This window comes from Coenobita brevimanus, chromosome 25 (genome assembly GCF_032717465.1).
Source record: "Coenobita brevimanus isolate Jiangsu-jjx chromosome 25, ASM3271746v2, whole genome shotgun sequence".
NCBI lineage: Eukaryota > Metazoa > Arthropoda > Malacostraca > Decapoda > Coenobitidae > Coenobita > Coenobita brevimanus.
Window position 1 is genome coordinate 43,833,112 of NC_136978.1, and position 11,408 is coordinate 43,844,519.

The following is an 11,408-nucleotide window of genomic DNA, read 5'->3' on the forward strand; positions in this document are numbered from 1 at the left end:
ATATATATATATATATATATATATATCTATCTATCTATCTATCTATCTATCTATCTATCTATATATATATATATGAATCTCTCTCTCTCTCTCTCTCTCTCTCTCTCTATATATATATATATATATAATGAAGTCTTCACTTTATACACACTATTTGTTTTCTTAGCAGATAAGGAATTTTATAATAAAATCGTATCACATACACACACACATTGCCAGACGCCATGTATCCCAAACGGGGTGGCCAAGGGCTTAGAGTTAATTGTTTTACAGGGAAGGGCACTAATCCTCCACCAACCCCACTTGACACATAGGGAGAACGTTATGCCAACAGCATCTGGTGTTCCCAGGCGGTCACCCATCCAAGTACTAATCAGACCCAACGTTGCTTAACTTCGCTGATCGGACGGGAAGCGGCGTACTCAACGTGGTATGGCCGCTGGGAAAATCGTATCACTGAAGCTAAAATTATTTGTTACTGTTTGATACCTCCTTTATGTTTTTTGTCAACAAACTAAGCCACACTCCCTAGGTCAGATATAAAAAAAATATTAATTGGGAACGGATTTATTTTCATTTAAATACATCCCTTGCATCATTAATAATATATGCATGGTGATTAGTTTGTGTAATATGCAGTCATGTGCCATTAAATATTGCCCAATATTTGTTACTTATTGGTCAAACAATGAGAACGTGTATGTGTGTGTGTGTGTGTGTGTGTGTGTGTGTGTGTGTGTGTGTGTGTGTGTGTGTGAACCTGAAGCCTAACTTAGCCTCATATCTGTCGTATGCTGTTTATAACTGTACGCACATAAATTAGATGCATTTCTAATTGCACAGTATAATAAAGCTAAACCATAACTATGCATGTTCTTAGTACAAAAATAATACGGTGTTGCTGGAGACTGATAACGACACTGAACTGAAGACGTGTTGTTTGACTGCGTTGCCAGTGAAGATCGCAAGCCCACTTCCCTCTGCCAGTACCTCACCCACCTCCGTACAGTGGTGGCGCTTGTTCCCATCGTCTCAGCTATCATCCGGAACGACAGCCCGCCCAGCCACAGCAATACAAACATCTCTCGTTCTGCAAGCACGGTTTTTCTAAGGGGTCGGCCGTGCAGCATCCCGGTCTGTGTAAACCAAATGATGTGCTCTCGATTTCACTGTGGAATAAATGACTCTGAGGTTCGACTCATTGGCAGATCCATATTATATCAGGGACACCCCCGTGGAAAGTGTAGGCTGTCCACCGTAAGGAAGTTTTCATTTGTTAATTCTAAGTGAACTGTAATAGTAATGTAAGAGGTCATTTGGGATTTGCTTCAGGACCAAACCTGCTCGAAGGGAGAGTGGTAGCTAAAGTTCCTCATTCCAAAGCTGGTCAAGTGAGAAACGGAGCTTGTTGACTGTAGGAAGAATAATGCAAGTGGAAATTGACGTACTGGAATGCCCGTGTGTGTGTGTGTGTGTGTGTGTGTGTGTGTGTGTGTGTGTGTGTGTGTGTGTAATCAGTATGAAACAGAGTGTGAATGCATAAAAACATATGAAAGCACAAACTACCACCACTCATATTCACTGACAGCCGTGGCTTAAGTTCTGTCTCTAGATTCGGCGCAGACGTAGAACAAGAGAAGCACGCACCCACCTCGCAGTTGTAGCTCCTAATTTTGAGTAATGAACGCGATGGCGACATGAATGCGACATTTAGCCATTAGGGAGCTACGGTTTCTGATTACCTTAAGGGCATTGTCCAGTTCACACATTAGACTATCCAGAATTGCAAATTCGTAATAGATTAACGTTGCTGTGCAAATGACAAGGAATAACCAAACATCCCCATTCTACAACCCGCAACCATCAGTTTAAAAACTAGATCCCCTTCTTAATTCAAGGTTCAAATTGTGTACAGAAAAGAGACCCTGCCTAAGAGAATATTACTGTGGACGAAACACAATCCAGAAGTATTGCTAGACTTTTCGCTAAGTCGGAAGGAAGGCCCGGGTTAGAGCAAGAGTTAACTGGATAAAAAAAGAGTTTCAGGAGAGAGGAAAAGCGTCGGACCTTAACTCCACTTGTGTTGAGAGTATTTTGTGGGTAAGAGGCATCCACACACAGTCACATACTAGCATGTGTGAAGAGGAAAGCACTCAAGAACCTTCCCTCAGACTACGATACACAAACGTTCCTTTACAAATCTATGTTTATTTTCCAACTCTGAGTGCGAACAGACTAGGGTAAGGAGAGCCTGCCCGACGGTCTCGTGGTCAGCAGAGAAATCATCTATTCTGTTACGGATCTGGGTCCGTATTTTCAAAGCGTTGGGGAAGCTTCCTAGCACTTTTTCCCAGGCACTGAGTCTCTAATAACGCCATACTCTCCATAAAAATCGTCCAAAAGGATATTAACCAGCCATAACCATGCAAAAATGAATTACTAAGGAAGACGTATTAGTGGAGCTTCCTTAACCATCAAGAATGGAAACCCAGGCGTGCACCCGATTACATCCCCGTTGCTGTGTTTCTGAGAAGGGAAACCCAGAAGCCAAGAAGGAAAGAAGGAAGGAGGGGACCAGGGGAGAAAGAAGGCTTAGTACCCATACTTGCTTGGACAGTATTTTGGGGATCAGATTCAAACACAAACGCATAAGCAAGAATGACAAGGAAAGCACCAAACCATTTCCCCTCATTAAGATGTAAATTTTGGGGCCCTAATTCTATTATAGATACAACAGACCAGAATAAGGCGACCCTGTCTAGATGTCAGGACTCCATATTATAAATACAAATAATAACAGAAAGCATGATGGATAGATAGACAGATAGATAGACAGAGCACCAGAAAAGGTGTGGGAACGGGAAATTACCTTGCACATTCTTAACTGAAGGAATGTTGATCGTGCACCAGAAGCAGTACATATACACAGACATACAGTGTTCTAGAAGCTTCCACGACAGTAGAGCAAACGTGACACGACCCCTGCTACACCAGAATTTAGGAAGCAGAGCTTAGAAGGAGGTTAGCCTTAGAGTCGACAGGTAGTGGAGAGAAGGAGGTTGGCCATAGAACCGACAGGTAGTGGAGAGAGTGAATAAGAAGAGGGGTCCAACTAGACTTACTTAGTATATTAAGTCTCTGTATAATACATACGCTGCTCAACTTAGACTTTCTCTGAAGATAATATATCAAGATCAAGTCCCTGTACTCATCTTTAACTCCTCCTGCTCTTCAGTTAACTCAAGACTCACCTATTACAAGAATTAAGAGTTACATATATAAAAATGTTGGCTACAAAGCCTCAGCATTAAATGGTGGCAGCAGTGGGCTAATCAGTACTGTTACCTGGGTCTTTAATCCTGGAGGCTGGGGCTGGTGGTGTGAGTGGATCTATACACTCATCTGCTTGTGTATGTTTGTTTAAGCTTTTAATATTACCAATTCTTTTTGGTTCTCTTTTACTAATCGGTGAGGGCTCTGATGGTATTTCCTCTATGAATTCATCGTCAAAGTCTATGCCATTCATTTGTGGGAGTAAAGTTATTTTCTCTGTTCTCATGCACCTTAAGCCCAGTAACATGTGAGCTTTAACTGCTAAGTTTTCAAAGATATAGAAAAATGCAGAGATTGGTCTTGTAGTCTCTGTGAAACTGATGTTTAACCGTATCATACCTTTAACTGTGATTTGTTTCCCATCTACTGTATATAAGTCTAAACCAGCTTCTTCCAGAAAAGTTACTTTCTTATTTCTAAAAATTCTATTTATTTCTTCTTGTGTTATTAAGTTCACTGGAGAGCCTGTGTCTAAAGATAAGGAAATGTTCTGATCCTCACATACAGCTGGTATCAAGATACACTCATTTCCCAACATGCCTCCTATGTGAATTTTAGACTTGCTTTTCTTTACGTTTGTTCATTTTTTGTTATGACTAGGTCTTCCCCCGATTTGAATATAGACACTAATTTTTCTACTGTTTTGCAATTACTGGTCCAGTGCCCTTGGTATCTATGATGCCTACAGTAAGGACCAAATCCTTGTGTCTTTTGTCTATCCTCTTTTGTTCTGATAAAGCATTCATTCCTAGTGTGTCCTGGTTTTGCACAATAATGACATAGAATGGACTGTGATCTACGAGGTGACATCCCATATTTAGTGGTGTCTGTGGCGCGAGACCTGCTCGGGCTGCGCGGAAACTTATGAAACTGCCTATAGCCTGGTGTTTGTGATCGTAGCCTTGACACGTTTAGTTGTTTGCTCTGCCTGCTTTCGGGTCGCGATCGATTTTGTTCTCTGTTTGAGGTAGTTGTAGCTGTTTTCACAGCTGATACTGTCTCAGGTACTCTCATTCTACTAGAATGTGATTGTGTTTCAATCATCCCTGCTTTGCTACACTGCATCTCTACCTCGTTCATTAAGTCTAGTAAGCACATGCCTGGGGTGTACGCGATCGTCTTGGCGATCTTTAGGGTCCTATCAGGTAATTTACACAAGGCAGCTACATAACCAATGATGTCCACGACGAGGTCTGGGGACATCTTTCCATCTCCTGTTATCCAGTTTGAGTTTTCTAAGGTAGCTAATAATGTTCTTTTTATTGTGGAGACATCAGCAGTTATTTCACTGAGGACATGATTTGTAGTGTGCTCCCTTACAAGATCTACAATCTCATGTAATTCTGGGATTATACCTGGCAAGAAGTTCATACCTCCAGAAAATATCTTCAATAATCCAGTTATAAATTCATCATATGTCTTAGCCTTGAGGAGCTTATCTGACCTTTCGCCACTAATGCAAGAGGAAAAAACAGCAATTTTCTCTTGTTCATCTCTAATATGCCTTTTGACGAAGATCTGTTCGCACTGATTGACCGATGAAATGACGTCAATACGATCTTTTTCTGTGCCAGAGAATTTCGGGGCAGTTTTATCTTCATGATAAACAAATATCTGAGCTTCATCTGTGGTGTTCATTTTCACTGGTTGTTCTGTTAATTTAACTTGGACTTGTTTATCGTTGCATGAGGGAATAGTGGAATAGATTTTGCCCGAACGTTTATATATATATATATATATATATATATATATATATATATATATATCGTAGGCAACGCATTATCTAGGAACCCGAACACAATTAAGGTCGCGGCTTTAGATCTCAAAGGAGACATCCAAAACCACGCTGATATCGCAAAAGCACAAAGACTTGATCCAATATGGTCTAAAGTTATATACAAGTTAGAAAGTGGAGATGACATACATGTATACCACTCGAGCAATTCACAATAGTCAATAATACTTTATACAAGATCAACCCAGAACAACCAAAACGCCAAAGAAATACTAACCAATTGGTAGTACCTAATGACATGATACCCCAAGTATTACGAACGATACACGATAGCCCACATGCAGGACATCCTGGAAAAGATAGGACATTCAAACAAGCCCAGTTGTTATATTACTGGCCTTCATTACGAAAAGATTTAAACAATCATATAGACAGATGCGAATCATGTGCAAAACACAAAGGATACCCAATTTCACCTGCACCGATGGGTAATTACCCTGTACCACATCAACCATGGGACGTTGTCGCTGTTGATTTACTCAAGATGCCATTATCATACAATAATAACCTATACCTATTCGTAGCAACGGATCATTTTTCCCGTTATGTAATTTTAGCCCCAATTAAAGATAAGACAGCAGAGACAGTAGCAAAGGCAATAATAGATAATGTAATATAAAGGTCTCGTGGTTATCCAGGAATGGAACCTGGGACCTCTCTCCTACGACTGAGTGTGGTTCTGAGCTCACAACCATCACTCATCACCAGCACCCATGATAATCAATATTATGATGATGACACGGGCGAAGAAATGTTTACTCTAATTCTTCCATAATATCAGGAGCAAATGTAACTCTATAGATCATCGAAACTACCATTATGGACTGATAATACTTATTCCTCAAAAGCAGCCCTAGAGTAAGTTCCAAATGTTTTTTATACTAATCGTGGGGCACTTTATATTTTACGATATCGATAACGAGTGCATTTACTGACTATACCCTTTTTATTCAAATCTGCCTAAAACTGCGCTCTCTCCACCTTCAGCACTGAGACATAATTAGAGAGACAAGAGATAAACAAGACACTACGATGCGGGTCACAAGGAAGTGCTTTGGAAAGAATGTAGAGCCGTAACATTGTCCCTTTCGGATTGGGTTGCGTGAATTTAAAGCAAAAGGACGACACTCTTGGTTGGAGAAAAAATAGTATATTGACGGTCCTCTAAGCTATTGTTAGTATTGTTCCGAAGAATAACTTTTTATGTCCTAATAGGTGTAATAATTCATGGTTGTCTAAATATGATAAATTAGTACGTGTATGTGAAGCCACAGAACATGTTGAATGTTTTTTGCGCATCCGATAGAGCTAGGATTCTGGGGGCTTGAATGATGAGTGAATGGAAGCATGGCCTATTGGATTGGGCAAACTTGGGCTGTCTGGACATTGCTACTCCTCACCCTGCCCTAGGGTAGGAAAGGAGGTCCGGTTGATGATGATGATGATGAATGACATGAACAAATATCATTGACAGAAATGTAGTAAAATTATGATACAGGTGAGCTTATGTTAAATAATGTATCCTGACCACAAACATGATTCATAACTTAGATATTCCACAGATACTCCAAGTTATATTTGAGTTACAATAAAGCTTTTTCTTACCAAAGTCACACCACCACCACACTACCGCCGTCAGTCACACCAGCACCACACTACCACCAGAATCACACTGCCACCAGCACCACACTACCACCGTCAACCACACCAGCACCACACTACCACCGTCAGCCACACCAGCACCACACTACCACCGTCACCTACACCAGCACCACACTACCACCGTCAGCCACACCAGCACCACACTACCACCAGAATCACACTGCCACCAGCACCACACTACCACCAGAATCACACTGCCACCAGCACCACACTACCACCAGAATCACACTGCCACCAGCACCACACTACCACCGTCAGCCACACCAGCACCACACTAACACCAGCACCACACTACCACCGTCAGCCACACCAGCACCACACTAACACCAGCACCACACTACCACCGTCAGCCACACCAGCACCACACTACCATCGTCACCTACACCAACACCATATTTACACCAGCACCGCGCCCCACTCTCAAGACTTACTTGCGGAGAGGCAATGGTCAGGCAGCGTAGGGTGAGGCAGTCGGCCAGGCAGGGTCAGGGGGACAGTGAGACGGGGAGAAACACACACCGTATTTATTGGACCTCACACCCCCACCCCTACCTTGACACACCCCAGAACCCTCATCCACCCTGCCCGCCCCTCCCTCCCCCTGTCATGTTCACAGTGTGTTGGCAGCCTGACACTCACCACACAGAACACAAGTTTTTGAGGTATACAATAACCTGACAAACAGACGCTATTGGATATACAAATTCATAACTTTGCACCGTAGGTCTGAATGTGCAAGTTATTCATGGCTCGTAACTTGACGCCCAGGGAATGTTTTACCACCTTCTAAGGCTGATTCCTATAATACATGGGTTACACACGCACAGCCAGCTCGCCTCACGAAGCAGGTCCTTAAGGCCCCGAGTATAATGACAAACATGAGTAAATAGCGGCAAGGATTATATGCATATGATAACCATGTGAAATGGAGACTACCTCTGTTACAGATTTAATGAGTGAACGTCGTGATATATAAAACGTGACCCGACACTTGTCGTTTCCTTGTGAATGTTATTGTTGGATTTCTAGTACAGTACTGTCACCTTTGTCTTCCTTGCTTCACAGTATACTCGTATTACCGCAGGACTTTCAGTGGTTAATTTCCTTTTTAATGTGAACTACTCTTCAAACAAAGGAAGCCTTACCACTCAGATCACCAATGTTTAAAGTTATACAAGTATACCAGTTATATCTGAAGACAATAATTTGGAATCAGCTAAGCATTCTTGAAAACCAATAAATGCTCGCAGTGAGGTAATTTTAACTATATATATATATATATATATATATATATATATATATATATATATATATATATATAACATCACCATCAGCCGTTTGAGTATCCACTGCAGGACCGGCCTATCCCGACTGAAGTCGAGACGATACAGCCAATGTTTCTTTACCAAGTGGCTTAGGCTGTCTGGTAGAGACTGTATGTAGGGTGAGAAGTGCTTGTGAGTGTAATTGTAGTGTTGGAGTGGCTTTGGATGTGTGTGTAGTCTGTGAACCAAGCGTAATCGGCCCGCGCAAGCCGACTGGATGCAATCATACTTTATAGAAAGCGACACTGGTTCAACCACAGCACCCCTTATGTCCGCCAATGCAGTACGTTTATTACCCTGGCGGAGTGCGAACCCTGGTTCACCCTTGTACGAAACACACTCTACCACTGTACCACAGAGGCTCCATATATATATATATATATATATATATATATATATATATATATATATATATATATATATATATATATATATATACTGTCAGAATAACTTCATTAATGGCGGTTTCATGAATGGTACATAGATTATACTTAGCTTCTTATTTTTACACTTTTTCTTACACAAAGCAGACAAAACAGGCCGACATGACTGATTTACCTTACGAAATTTTCTCCCGTGAAACTAGACGAACGAACGATTGTGGCTGACAGTACAGTGTAATTCCAGCTTCCATATTTTCTACATAATACCGCCACTCGATTCTCTGCGGTTGTGGAGAGACACATCGTAGTGAAAGATAAATTGTCAACGATAAAAAGTACGATGACGCTCTACATTACAGCCAGAGAGTTATAATTAGCTTTAGTGACTTTCTGATTCTGGGGGCTTGCATTCTCGTTGGTTGAGGTAGCTCCCTAACGCTTTTTTTCTTGTGCGGTTTACGGGGGCGCGGTAGCACAGTGGTAGCGTGCTGGACTTGTGATCGGGGGATTGCAAGTTCGAGCCTCGGCCGGGCTGCCATGCCGGGAGGGGTAGCTCCCTCCTGTAACCCTAGCGGGGCTATATAGTCCAATACAGGGCTTAGCTCGGGGGAACTCCATTTCTCCCATTTTTTTTTTTGTGCGGTTTACTTTGCTAATTATACGTCACTGTCGTCTTTCGTGTTGCATACTCATTGTAATGTCACCAAGCTCTTCATAAATACGGTACAAAATTATATTGACCATCCATATTCCAAAATAAATTTCTTAGACGGAGCTGCTGTGGGATACTTTAGTGACGTGAATACGGGCCCAGGAGACCTCTGATTAATAGCAAGGAATGGTGTAAACAGAAATTGTGGCACTAATGCCTACAGAATCTATGTTCATACAAGTGATTACCCACAATGAACTCATGTATGTTATATGTCGAGTTCATGTGCAAGGCTTGGCAGAGGCTTACTGAACAATGCTTTGCATTAGCAGTTCTAGGCCTGAGTTCTCATCATGTAATTTACTATAATATTGCAATATCTGATTTAGCTTCCTGAGAAAACTGTAATAATATATCAAATCTGGCTATTAAATCAGCATCCCCACATACCGTCAATCCGATCTTACTGTACTGCGAGCTGTCTTGTTGCCTGGGACTGAAGGTGCCATCTGTGGTGCGCACGTATGGGCACCTGACAGTCACAAAGCCATTGGACCAAGGTACATCCACAAACCCACATAATTAGGCTGGGTTATGTGCACGTTGTTTTTGGACTTGAAAGCCAAAGTTTAGGAGGTGAATCATGCCTTTATTACGCCCCTGTCCACTTACGGTGGAGGGGTCATTAAGTGACTGGCCTGTGCGTCAGTGCGTGGGTGGGTGCGTGGGTTCGAGCATGCGTGGGTGCCTGTGTGCATGCGGTGGTGCTCCTGAGGGTGCAATATCTCATGATTCAAGGAACTGATTTCCATCAAACATTTGTCATTGATGCAGCATTAGGAAGTGATAAAATAATTTGGTCAGCTAGGCCAAGGGGTCAAGGATGTAGGTCCCATGCAGTCAATTTAGGTTACCCTTGTGGACATGGCGTCTCCTGAACCCCTCGATAGATCTCAACCAAAATTTTGTCAGTGATACAATATGAAGAGATAATGTAGCGATTAGGTCAGTAAGGTCAAGGGGTTAGAGGTCATGGTCATATGGGGTCGACTTAGTTTATGCTTGTAAGCATGTGTGTAATAATTATTGTGGGTGCAATATCTCCTGACTCAATCAATGGATTTTCGCTAAACATAGTCAATTATGTAGCATGAGAAGATAATGAACTAATTAGGTCAGCTAGGTTAAAGGGTCAAAGGCCAAGGACATATGGGGTCGACATAATTTATCCTTGCAGGTGTGAAATATCCTGAACCCCTTGATTGATTTTCACCAAACTTTTGTCAGTGATACAGTATAATGGGACGTGGGACTGATTAGGTCAGCAATGTCAAGGGGTTAATGATCAAGGTAATATGGGTGTGGGTGCATTATCTGAATCCCTCGAGGAATTTCGGCCAATTTTTGTTTTAGTGATACAGAATGAAGAGGTGATGGACTGATTAGGTCAGGAACGTCAGGAGGTCAAAGATCAACGTCATTTAGGGGCAACTTAGTTTATATTTTTAGTCTTACTTCAACCAACAATAAATTCCATCTTGGATGTTGTATGGCTAGTCTGTGCACAAGGCCTGGTGGAGAGATACCGAGTAACACTTTGTGTCAACGGCGCTGGTCCTGTGTTTTCAACATTTGGTTTAATATGATAAAATTTGCTCTAGACTCCTAAGAAACTTGTAGTACTGTCTCAGATCTAGCTATTCAATCAGCATAACCACATACCACCAATCAAATCATACTGGACCATGAGTTGTCTTGCTGCTTGGGAACGAAGGTGCTGCCAAGGGTGTGAACGTACCGGCAAATGACAATCACAAACACATTGTGCCAAAGTTACACCCACAAACCTACATAGCCAAGCTAGGTTACATGCAAGTTGTTTTTGAACCTGAGAGCCTAAGCTAAGGAAGTGATTCTTGGCCTTAATATGCCACCGCCCACCAATGGTGGAGGAGGCATTAAGTGATTAATCTGTTTATCCGTGCGTGTGTGGGTGCGTGGGTTCATGTTTGCATGGTTGTGTCCATAACACTTTTGTGGATACTATATCTCCTGAACCTGTCCACGGATCTCCACCAAGCTTTTGTCAGTGATGCAGTATGAGGATATGATGAAATGGTTAGGTCAGTGAAGTCAAGGGGTCAAAGGTCAACATCATATGAGGTCGATTTTGATAAACTTTGTGACAGTAATGTCTCCTGAACCCCTCATCGGATTTCGACTAAGCTTTTGTCGTTGATACAGTATGAAGGAACGAT

General features: G+C 42.0%; 1 non-coding gene across 1 annotated transcript; it reads right to left on the bottom strand.

Annotated features, from left to right (window-relative positions):
• Positions 1 to 325: 325 nt before the first annotated feature.
• On the bottom strand, positions 326 to 444 carry LOC145393933 (5S ribosomal RNA). The gene has a single exon (XR_013896284.1). It is a non-coding gene; the product is annotated as a 5S ribosomal RNA (ribosomal RNA).
• Between the last annotated feature and the right edge of the window lie 10,964 nt (positions 445 to 11,408).